The 13,124-nt window shown below is 39.6% G+C and overlaps 1 protein-coding gene across 1 annotated transcript in view; it reads left to right on the top strand.

Moving 5' to 3' along the window:
• Positions 1–13,124, top strand: part of JADE1 (jade family PHD finger 1) — a 319,869-nt gene that overhangs the window by 32,887 nt on the left and 273,858 nt on the right. The gene's annotated exons all lie outside the window — the stretch shown is intronic.

Below are 13,124 nucleotides of genomic sequence, written 5' to 3'. Positions count from 1 at the left end.
TCCAAAAGTTTTGGGATAACAAAAGGGAAATAAATACTAAGGTTTACATAAAAACAGATGATCTGGTCTTCTAGATTCAGCTCTCTGCCCTGTTTCTACTACCTCTCGAGGACATCTTCAATTTCTACCACCAGACAGTGGCCTCAGGCCAAATCCCAGAGAGAGATGCCTCTTCCCTTCCCACCTATCTCACAATATCTTTTTACATTCAGAGACCCTTTTTCCTTGGATGACAGATACTGGGAATGTCTACCCCTGTAGGGCTTTATTCTATGGCCTCCACAAGATCAGAGTGTACCTCGATTGACCCAACAGCCCCATGAGACCAACAAGCAACTGGGGGGTGGGTTTGGGCATTGTAGGAAAGTCAGGACCAAAACCCAAAGGCTTCCTTATTATGATCTTCACCCTTTTTGTGTTTATAACATACTTGTAAGTGTTAGGATTTTTGTCAGTATACTTGGAGAAATTGAAAATTAAAGTCAACAATAATTATAAAACAATCACTTCTCTGATATAACAGCTCATACTGGTTGCATTTTGTCACTTTGCTTCTGTAGAACAGAACAATGTGTTGATTGGACTTATTCCCTGCAGGTCTCTAAAGGCAAAGTTCTCCCTTGTTCCAGTAAATACCTTTTTGTTTTGGTTTAATGTTACCACCACCTATGTCCCACTCCCAGCAATTGTCTGTCTGCCCACTGAGCTCTATGGGTCATCTGATGGACATCTTAATAATAGCCTTCATACTCATATGTAGCCAAAATAGATTTTGCACACTGTTCAAAATTTGTTAGCACACTTATGAAGATTTCTCTGACATATCAAAGTGCCACAGGATCCTGGTTGATAATCGTTGTACTACAGTATTAGGATAATTTGAGCAAGATTACAATTTTTATAGTCTTTTTATATTTCTTTTTTTATGTTTATTTATTTTTGAGAGAGAGAGCTATCAAGCGAGTGGGTAAGGGGCAGAGGGAAAGGGAGACACAGAATCTGAAGCAGGCTCCAGGCTCTGAGCTGTCAGCACAGACTCCGATGTGGGGCTCGAACTCATGAACCATGAGATCATGACCTGAGCTGAAGTCAGGTGCTTAACCAACTGAGCCATCCGGTCACCCCTATACTGCATATTTCTGACTAATCTTGTTATATAACCTTACTTTTAGTATGCATATGATAGGTATGTGAAAAGATATTTGTATTTAAATTTCCTACATGTATGTGAATTTAGATGTATGTGTATGTTTTTTATGAACAATATAGAAGGGAAGCCTGGCCAAAATACAAAGATCTATAGATGCCTTTCTCAGTATGGACCCTTGGGTTTTGTGGTGTTGTGACTACTTCAAAACAAAGGGAAATGTTTTGCTATGAATTTCCTGTTCCTGGAAAACTACATGGTTGAAAAAATCTCTTCTTTCCTCTTGAGGACTATCTGTGTGCCAAAGTTAAGAAGAAGCTCTTGAAAGGAATACTCAAGCTTCCCTCTACATCTTCTCCTCACCCCCAAAGTCTAATAATTTTTAAAAAGAAGAAACAGAAGAACACTTGTCACTAAACTTCTTAGCATTTAAAATAACCAGAATGCATTGCATGCAACTGTGTCAACTTTGGACTCACACCAGCCATGAAAATACTCCCGTCTTTTTTTAGGAAATAAATTACATACACATCACCAAGTGTATTCAGAAAAGTGGTTTCTTTTTGCTTTTTCTGAACTACTCACACATCAGTTTTAACCATGTTCTGAGTCCATAAACATTTCATCAGCTTGCCAAGCCTCACCAACCTCTGCTCATTTGCCAGAGTGGCTACACTGTATAGTTGACTGCTAAGAGGGCAAGACCACTGAATCTTAGGCTTGGAAGGGACACTGGGATGGGTCATAAAATGCCCTTATTTTAAAAATGGGGAGATTGAAGCTCAGAGACATTGACTGGCTTGCTGGAGGCCCTAAGCTGGTCTGTAATATATTAGGAGTCAGGCCTCCTCAATTGATTCAAAGCTGTAACTGCTATACCTTTGGTGAAGCCCTTTGAACACTGGTGCTCTGCAAATGTAAGTTATCCATGGAAGGCTGAGGACATCATTGTTGCACTTAGTCCTTAATCAAAAGTGCAGAATCTGCCAAAAGTTTGCCTCTAATGAAGGTTTCAGGGTCGAAAGGACTCCTTTCCTTTAGCCAGCCCCCACCTGTCCTTTTTTAAAAACTTTTTATTTTTATTTTTTTATTATTTTAATGTTATTTATTTATTTTTAGAGAGAGAGTATGCGCATGAGCAGGGGAGAGGCAGAGAGAGAGGGAGAGGCAGAAAGAGAGGGAGAGAGAGAATCTCCCATAGGCTCTGCTCTGTCAGCAGGGCTTGACCCACGACCATGAGATCATGACCTGAGTCGCAATCAAGAGTTGGCCACTTAACTGATGGAGCCACCCAGGCACTGCACCCCCCGCCCCTGCCTCCGACACCTGTCTTCTTCTGAAATGGCTGAGAAAATAAAAGAACAGAGACACCTGGCTGGCCCAGTTGCTAGAGTATGCAACTCTTAATCTTGGGGTTGTGAATTCAAGCCCCACGTTAAGTGTAGGGATTACTTAAATGGAAAAAAGAAAATATAAGAACACTTCATTCAGCCTTACCATTTAAAAAAAACCCTAAGAATTTAAAATTTTTGATAATTGGGGCACCTGGGTGGCTCAGTCAGTTAGGCGTCCGACTTCGGCTCAGGCCATGATCTCATGGTTCGTGAGTTCGAGCCCCACATCGGGCTCTGTGCTGACAGCTCAGAGCTTGGAGCCTGCTTCAGATTGTGTCTCCCTTTCTCTCTGCTCCTCCGCCACTCGCGCCCTGTCTCTCAAAAATAAATAAACACTAAAAAACTTTTTAAAAAAATAAATAAAATTTGTGATAATCTAGGTACAAATACATGATTCTTATAGAATAACTTCAAAATAAGCATTTGTTTTCAAAACAGTAAATACTTGTAAAAGGATTTTTTTAAATTAGTGCTTTAGAAAATGAAGGATTTCACTAAAATGGTTTCATTTTCTAGTTTCAGCATCTAATTCTACAAAGAGAAGCAAATATAAGGTTTATGACACATTACTGTGTACATTCTGAGGCCCATTGATATGTGATGATTTTCATTCACATTAATCTTAACATTTATCCTTCCTTTAAATATGGGCTGTTTGATATTGTGATCAAACAAAAATAACAAAATAAATGATCCACTCCCCTAATTCTATGACTGGGTTTCATATTCCATTGTTCTACTGAACCCCTCACTTATCTTTTATTCCTTCTCCTAGTGTATCCAAATGATTGAGGTTTAAATATGCATTATTTTCTCAATAAATCAGAAATCCTCTAGAAATAGAAGCAATGTAGCAGGGCCTCTTTTATGACAAAGATCCTAAGGAAGCACCTTTTGCACTTTCAGGGTTATATCGGGCATCTTTTAAAATATGTTTCCTGTGGATATGAATTGGGCTGTGGTATCTGTAAGTCTATAAAAACATGAACCATGAGATTTGTTTTTAATTTGTTTGGAGGCCAGATTTCCTTAATTCCGTTTCCCAGGCTAATTTCCATACTTCTTCATGGAATCATATACAAGTGTATGCACAATAATTTGAGACAACTATGAAGGAGAGTCAGGCTACTTGCCTTCTGGGTGAGAATAGCTTGTTTATTGAATGGCCAGAACTCAGTTAAGTTTACTTGTCTCCTGTCATTACCTGCAAACATGCTCTTAGAGCTCCCTTCCTCACACATAGCTTTCCAGCCACTCTCAGGTATGGTGTTAAGGTGTACGTAAGTTAAATCTTCTCCCCACTTCCATATCAGGCCTAACCCACAGCTGTAATGTCCCTGAGAGGGAAAGAATGTGGTCTTTTCTTTTACCTGTTCTTCTTTTCCTCTCATTTGTTGCCTCTGGTTCCCTCTTCTCCGTGTAGAGCCAGGGAAGAGGAATCAGAGACTAGATGTAAATGTATTTCACCTGTCAGTGTTGTTATCATCTCATCTCTGTACCCTTTGGGTTCTTCCAGAGCCCTTGACTCTATGACTGACTTACTGTGACCCATAACAGTATACCAACCAGCTAGGGTCTCCCCATACCCTGCTCAATCCTGGAATATATCCTAGTCTTCAGCCCACAACCAGTTCTTGGGTTATTGTCAGCACCTGCCTTCAGAGTAATTTTGTTCTTCATGTACATGCACCTACTTGCTGCTTTACTTTCAAATCAAGAGTTTTGTTGTTTTAGTTTGGCTTTGCTTTTCTACCCTAGGTCCTTTCCCTTATTTGATTTGAGTCTACCTGGGTGATGAAAAGTTTGTTTCCTGCAGGATCAAGTTGTTGTAGGGTTCCCCAGTGTATCCATTATGCTATACCTTTGAGTGTGGGAAGCTTTACAGATATCCAGATGGGAAGTAAGATGGCCATCTCCCCTCATTGCAGTGTTGCCTGTCCCTCTGAATGTGTCTCTTGGAGAGATGGTGTCAAAGACTGCTCAATTTCCACATGGTCCTTTCTAATAATCCATTTAAAGTCTTCTAGTCTTATATAGTCCCTAGGGGACAGTAATTGCTGGACTGTTTTTTCCATGTGTCATTAAGTCTTTTTTTTTTAAGGTTTTTTTGTGAGTGCTTAGTACTTACTGTCCTCAGCTTTGGGCCTTTAGCCAAAATCCTGAGACAACAGGAAATGTCCCATCTTGTTCTCTTACTTAGAGCATGGTTGGGCTCTAGAGTTTCTAGACCATAATTCTAAGTCTCATTCAGGAACTCTAAATATCACTTTAAGCCAGTAAATCTCAGCCTTCTTGAAGACCTGAACTCTACCATTGATTGAGTTGTCTGGTGAAAACTTGGGTTGGTAAAACTAGTTAATTTGTTGATTTGAGGTTTCTGGTGCCTTCTTGAAAGGTGTAAGGATTTAGAATATAACCACCAGGGCATATTTGGAATCTTTAACATAATTTCCAGAAAAGGAGAATCAGAGCAGTCCATCCTACAGTGTTTCCAACTTGACCTTGGACTTCTCTCAGATAAGACTCTAGGCTTGGTCTTTCTTTCAAGAATTTGGAACTGATGCCAAGAAATAGTCTATACTTGTGGCTAAAACTTAACTAATATAAACTCAGGACCTGTGCGTGAAGAAGCATAAATGATACTCTGTCTACTGATGGTTTTCCAGTTCCCAGAGCTCTACACAGCTCTTAGTATCCTAGTGGGTTTTCCTTTTAGACAAAAGATAGCTCAAGTTAATGTATCCTATTTAAAACCAAGACAACCTTGACTAAGAGAGCCCTCTAGTTTTGTGGTATTTCTTATAGTAATTTATGTGAATTCTCTAAATATGGTTATACTTGGTTTATGTTGTAAGAGGAGGAGAAACAGAGGTAATGGAGAGAGGGTTACTGCATTGGTCAGAGTTCTGAGTTGCAGACAACAGACTCCCGTGAAGTCAGTCTAAACAAAAAGGGTAAATTAAAACATATTAGGTAGTTCATAGAATCTCTGAACAGAAGAGGCTTGGTGGTTATGTAACCAAGAACAAATCAGCCAATTACAACACAGCCAGAAGAAATTGCCCAATTACATTATGGAATTATTCTTAGAGGCACCTGTGATGTTAGGGACTGATAGCAGAAATGCTTCCACAGCAAACCCAGGAAAAAGCCAAAGCCTTCTTCCACCATCTTTATTAGAAGAGCCTGTCTCACTGCAGGTTCAGCCACTGCCTCAAATTACCTCCACCCCCAAATTAGTGGTTCCATGTGTACCTGAAAAGAGTGCACAGAGGTTTTGATTAACTAGTGAATCCACAGAGGACTAGGGAGAAAATAAGGAGGTCACAAATGGTGAAGCCTCATACCTGGAGTAAATGGCAGGGACCTCTGAGTCCAGTAGTGGGTTCAGCATAACCCCTACAAGACCAACCAAGATTAACCACACCTTGGTGGACACCAGCAGAGGGCACTCAGAGACCAGATCAGGCCAATAAAAGTCTGCTAGCCAGAAGAGCAGAGTTCCTACTCCCGACTTCCTTCCGTCTCTTTGGAGGACATCTTGGGAAGGAGGGAAAAAAGAACCCTTTTGAGGGATTTGGGAGAATCAGCACTACTAGGAAATTTAACTTTGAATTGATTGAATCTTTACCTCAAATAGTGTAAGTTAAACTGAAAGAGATTTTTCTAAAAGTAGAGGAGACCAAGGTTTAAGTTTTTAAAAATTCTCTCTGCTACTGAGTGGGAATGGGGCCCCATAGCAAGTTGAGATCCATAATAGAAAATAAGAGAAGACTACATTTTTTTGCACATCTGAGTTGTAATGTTTGCATTTCAACCTCCCTGAATGCAAACTGGGAATACTGTAAGCTCCTTTGGAGCAGCGTCTGGTGGTGGTTTGTAAATGGCTTGGTAGCATAAGGAGAGTTGGTAAAGGACAGAGGTAGTCTTTTTCTGTTTGTCAGAGCTGACACTGACATTATAAGGATTCCTAGGTTTCTGGTGGGCCTAGAGAAGACCAAGAGACTGCTCAGAAGGTTGAAGGGCCTCAGTCCCAAAGCTGAGGGAGTAGATTTGATGTGGAGAGTGGACACACCTCCATGGGATTCTAATTGCCAGCAGGCTACAGAAGAGGTGCCCTCTGGCCACTCATGACCAGTCTCTCATGGCATGAGATAGCCAGCTGCTAGACACTGCCAGTGCTGGAGACTGGCCAGGTAAAGAGAACAACAAAGAACAGACTACAGGACTTCCCAGCTGTATTCTACGCAGTAATGTCTACCTCATGCCCAGACACCAGCAGGGCCATTGGGGGCTCTCTGTCATAGACACAGGACATAGCTAAGCATTTACCCAAAAGAGATGGATTTTATTTGAAAGATTATTAAACCTGACGTGAATAGATCATCTTAACTGGCAATTTTAACTTTATTTCTCACAGTTCCTCATAATGAGGAAGGACATGAACTCTAGAGCCAGATGACCCGGTCATGAATCTGCTCCATTTGAGCGCTCTATGGCCTTGGCAAAATAACTTAATTCTCTGACACTGTTTGCTCATCTGCTAAATGGGGATCCTAATAGTATCCCCTCCTAGGATGTGTGAGGTTAAGTGATTATTACACGTGAAGTCCATAGATGAGTTCCTGGCATACAAAGCAACCACCACTAAGGATTTGCTATGATCATTGTTCTACATAGGATGATTCATGAGGAAGTTAATCTATTAGAGAAATTTTTAAATTGCTCCATGTTTGCTCTATCTCGTATGTGCTATGTAAATTTTGGACCCCACCACTGACAGATACTTGGCTCCAACAGAATCATACCTAAGAGAGCAGCCCCTGGGGGTAATATGTAAAAAGTCCTGCTTCATTCTGGAGGCTAAGCTCAGAAACAAGCTACAGAAGTCTGTTATATGCACCCATACACCCTTCTGTAGAGTGATTTCTGTCTTTTAGCAATCAGGTCCATTTTCAGCCCAGAGATAACAGACTGTTCCCCTGCCTTAGTCTGACTGCCTGTTTTAGTTGCTATTCTTTTATCTTCCACAACTGGGTGACATTGCTCTCTGAATTTTTATAGCACTTCAGGATGACGGGAGCCATTGTTACCAGAAGAACCTTTAAGTGTATTGTTCATTTCTTTGAACAGAGATTTTTTTTTAATACTAAACCTTTGGGGACAGTGAGAGTTTTAGGAGAACAAACTCTTCGGTGTTTAATGAGACTGGATCTGTGCTCATATAAAGTAGGAGAATCCTAGTGTCAATTGCTTGTAGTAGAGCCAGGTATTAACAAAACTCAGGTCAGACTTCTGTCTTACATGGGCTGAGGCTAACCATGCCCCCTGTTCCCTGGCAACAGACTCTCAGGTGGCCACCTATGGATTCGTATAGGTATTCACTCATTGAGGAGCTAGTGAAGACAGATGAGGAAGCACTATGTAACCACCATTTGCTGAGCACTTGTCACATAACAGTGTCATACCAGGGGCACTCAACATTAAATACTGTATTAGTGTCCTAAGGCTGTGAGAACAAATTACCATGAACTTAGTGGCTTCAAACAATACAAGTTTGGGAGGGTAAAAATGCAAAATCAAAGGCGTCGGCAGGGCCATGCTCCCTTAGTAGGTCCTGGGGGGGGGGGATTCTTCTTTGCCACTTCTCTTCCTTGGAATATGGTTACATCACTCTAATATCTACCTCTGTGGTCACATTGCCTTCTCTTCTCTGTGTCTTCTCCTCTTCTGCCCCTTATAAGGACAGTTATTGGATTTAGGACCCATCCAGACAAATCAGGAATATCTCATTGTGGTATCCTTAACTTAATTACATCTACAAAGACCTTTTTTTCCCCAATAAGGTCACATTCACGGGTTCTGGGGATTAGGACATGGATATATTTCTTGGGGGACCACCACTCAATCTATTATAGATACCTTTGAAATTCTCACAATTATACTCTGAAAACATCATTGTCTCAAAACTCAACCTCAAAAAGTTTCAAGTTGCTCAGGATTATGCTCTTTGTAAGTGACAGAGCTGATTTAAATGCAGGATTGTGTGGTTTTAAAGCTGTTGTTTTTTCTACTGTATCATGCTAACAATAACAGATACTTACAGCTAATATTTATTGAATATTAACTGAAATATTATTTCTAAGCTTTATAACAATCCTACAAATTAGGTCTTTTTTAAATGTTTGTTTATTTTTTTGAGAGAGAGAGAGAGAGAGCACAAGCAGAGGAAGTGCAGGGTGGGGGGACAGAGGATCTGAGGTGGACTCTGTGCTGACAGCACAGAGCCCAATGTGGGGCTCAAACTCACAAACCGTGAGATCATGATCTGAGCCGAAGTCAGATGCTTAACCAATTGAGCCACTCAGGTGCCCCCAAATTAGGTCTTTTCATTCACAATTTATAGATGAGGAAACTGAGGCTTAGATGAGTTAAAAAGGCTCCATGTCATACACATAGTAAATGGTTTAGAAGGTATCTGAAATCAAAGACAAAATAAGCCAAATACCACTAGAAAAATCTTCAAAGTACTGAGGAAACCTACAGATAGTAGGTTAGCAACATGACTTTTAATAGATGAAGCCTTGGCTAAATCTCTTAGAAAGGCATTTAAAATTCCTAAAATATTTAGGTTCAGTTTAACCCTATCAGATGCAGTGTGGTTTGGGCATTTTCCACACTGTGAGTGAAGCAGAGATTTGAAGCATTTTCTTTTTTTCCCAGCCCTGAGCCTGTCTCGGTTGTCAGGTTCTGTCCATGCTTTGACTTTGCCCAGTTAGGGAGAACTGCCTTTGACTCTACAGAAAGCACAGTAACTTCACTTTGAAAAACACTTTCGTATTTGCAGAGCTCTATCTCATTTAGTTCTTCAAACAGTCCCTGAGGTGGGCAGGTTAAGTATTATTATCTTCATTTCACAGTCAAGGAGACCCAGTTTCAAAGTGAGTTGTTACCAGCTATTTGCTTCGCACAGAGGCAGAAGCAACTTGAGGCTGACTGTTTGACTGGAATTTTAATTCCTTTTTCAGTGCACCAAGCCTGTTTTAGATTAGAAAAAAAAAATATTCAAGGAAAAAATAAGTGTAAAATTGGGTAGTGTCAGCTTTTAGCAGGTTAAAGAGTAGGAAAAAAGTCAACTTCCCCTCTTCAGTCTTGAGGGTGAACTATTGCATTTTGGCACTGGTACTCAAAAATGATCTGCAATTGAGAATTTTTACTTAAAGGCAGAGGGCTCTTTTGTGACCTTATTTTCCTGGAAAACAAGAGGGCTAAATGTGTTCCACTATGTTTAGATTGGTGTTTATAATCCCATCCTCAGGTGATAAATGTTACTTCATGATGCTGAACTTGATATTACACAGTTCTGAACCCCTCTTCAAAAGACTGGGGTTGTATATACCAAAATTTTATGACAAGTCATAGAATTAGAATTAAAAAAATGTAATACTTAAGTCATACTAACTCAGATAATTCACAGAAATGTCTTCAAACCAGTGGTTCTCAAGCTTCATACTTGAGAGGGAGGTGATTTTCTAAATAATGTTGCAAAGAAAAGAGTTTAGCCCAAGGAACATGATTGCCCACCAAAATAATTATTCCCGAACTATGGTATGAATGAGTGCTCCTCTTTTTCTTGAATCATTATTTCCAACATAAAAGTTATGTACCTCCTAAGATATCGTGGCCACTGCCCACTTTTGGAACCTTCAAATACTCAGCTACTGTCTCCCACTTGGTCTCCTACCCAACCCTGGCTGAGACCGACCAATCACTTGTCTTGGGAGCCCTTTGACTCCTCGCCTCTCAACTACACATGTGCACGTGCACGCGCGCGCACACACACACGCACACGCCAAGAGCACTCACTGAGAATTAATTGTTAGCTTTTCCTATAACTTCCAGGCTTAAATGAAACACAATGCATTAAGTTGTGGGATCTGGCGTCCCTAATAGTTGGCGGGGGTGGGGGGGTCACTTGATTTGTGAGATAGTTAATTCTCAGTGGGGAAAATTTTGATTAACAAGAAACAGGCAGTGTGAGGTAGCCGGGAAGTAGACTCCTCCTCTTCTGTCCTTCTCAAGGAATGCTAGAAATAAGGTTTCTCCTTGTACCTTATTCCAAGATGTTTCATGTGCTAGCAGGAACAGACCTGCTGAGCAACTCACTTTGCTTTATCGTGGCTCATCGCAAAGCAGAGGCTATCTGTGAGGCATTTTTCTTTGCATACTTCATATCCTTCCTCCCCTTCTTTCCTTTTTCCTCAGCCTCACTGGCCTAGGTTTGCCCTTCCCAAATAATGTATCAGCACTTTAATACTTGCTTCAGGCTCTGTTTTCTAGAGAATCTAGGCTATTTCTTATTGAATTGTTATAGAATATATCCAAGGTGTTGGTATTTTCACTTCTAGGCACCTCCTTTTCCAGTTTAGGCCAACACACCCCTGAAACACATGTTGAATGTGTCATTCCCCTTCAGTGGGACTCCACTGTCTATAAAATAGAGTCTACATTCCATCATCTGGTATTAACAGCCCTGTAGATTTGCTCTCAAAGTAATTTTCCAATTTTATTTTCCATGATTTTTCATTTATACACCCTGTTCTCTCCAACTGAACTACTTGAAACTTTTTTTTTTACTACCCCATATTTTCTGAGCTCCATGCCCTTAATCATGCTATTTCCTCAATCTGTAATGTCCACACTTACATCTTCTTTCCACATGTTAAATTCTGTCTATCAAGGGCAAGTTCAAATGCCACTTCCTTTTTAAATTAATCATCAATTCCCTCCTCTTTGCCTCTAGCCCACAAAATTCAATAATGTCTCTTTTCTGAACCTGCCAAATCATCTGGTCTGTGCTTCTCTTATGGTACTTCTTACTTTTTATATCACACTGTAGTATTTTGCTGTTTTTGTTCTTCCCAATTAAATCATGAGCTTCTGGGGGGCATATTTGACTTATTTACCTTTGTTTCCCTGACACTTTGCATGGTAACTTGCTTATAATTGGTGCCTGAGAAAATTTTATGAAATGAATAAACAGTCCATACCTTATATAAAAGCCTAGGATTATGTCTTAAAACTAAGAAAACTGAAATATTTATTATTTCCAGCCCTAGATTCTTGGTTTTTCAGGGATGTACAAAAGAAGAAAAAGGCCACAGGGATGCGTCTATTTGTAAATTGAAAGGTCAAGAGATATTAATAGTGAGAATGCTGTGGTTTTTTTGCCTGAGGCCATCAAACAGAACATGTTATAGCATTTTGCTAACCTTGGACAGTTGGCTAAGACACATTACAAATGATCTAGCTTCTTAAGAAATAATTAATCTACAAGACTTCTGAATAATTGTTCCTTCTGAAAATGGGGGAAATTTTTGATTAAAAAATTCCAGACTAAGGGTATCTTTATGGTTCTTTTACAGCATTATAAAGTCTAACAGGTTAAAGTCCATAGCAAAAGAATAACTACATAGAAAATGTATAAACTATTTAAACATACTATTTATAGTCACTCTGTATTAATCATTTGTAAGATAAGTGAAATTCTCATAGGAAGGGTAGGCAAAAACATTAGCTGAGTATTTCTCTTGTATAAAATGATAAACTATGAAATTCAAATATATTTGGGAATCCATTCATATTTATTTGTTAATAACAATGAACTTATACAGAAACTCATTTTTGAAATTCAGTAACATTAGAAAGGGAAATGAACACATTAATGGGCATTATTATTTTCTGATATACATTAAAACTATGGTGTTATATGGCTGACATCTATTGGATAGTATTTGATTAGGAAAACATTTTATTAAAATAAAGCTAGATTTTACTTAATAAATTAATATGAATGGGAAATTAAGAAGTTCCACATATAAAAAGGTATAATTATGTGGTCATGCATAGTGAAATTTTATTGGTATAGACTTTATTAAATCAGTAGAATCAGATAAATAAGACTTGGTGGGCAAGACACTTGGAAAAATAGTCATGATGAAGAGAAAGATGGTCAAGTTTTTCATTCCTATAACCACAAATAGAGGGAAGAAATGGGGTTCAGTTGGAACAATAACAGAATATGCAGAAATGGTTGCACTGGGAATCAAAGAGGATGCAATGAGCCTGTGAACGCAGGAATTTGTGGGCAGATCGTTGTCTGTGGTTTTCCCATTGACACATCATTGCCAACATAAGAAACCCAGGTGTTTGTGGATCCATGTTGCCTTACCACTTCTACCTACAAGTGTCATCCAGTCACATGGGAGACAGCAGAGCTCATTCTGAAAAGGGAATGAGGGTTAATGCCTCTTGGGAATCACTGTGAGAGCCTGCTGCCCCAGTGAGTGGTTCTCCTTGCTCCTGATAAAAATGAACATGCCATCCCAGAGCAGTCAGTCCGGATTCCTTCCAGAGGAACCAAATGACTTCAGTCTGGGGATAGACTCATAAAGGCCCAGTTCTATTAATCCCCTATTGATAAAAAAGGTATACTTTTTGCTGGCATGTATTCAAGAACTTGTGCTTTATAGCTTCCTCTTAAAATGGTCAGACAAATTTTTTAAGAAGATACTTCATTACTT

The sequence above is a fragment of the Panthera tigris genome, chromosome B1 (assembly GCF_018350195.1).
Source record: "Panthera tigris isolate Pti1 chromosome B1, P.tigris_Pti1_mat1.1, whole genome shotgun sequence".
Classification (NCBI taxonomy): Eukaryota; Metazoa; Chordata; class Mammalia; order Carnivora; family Felidae; genus Panthera; species Panthera tigris.
This window is presented reverse-complemented; position numbering and strand designations above follow the sequence as displayed.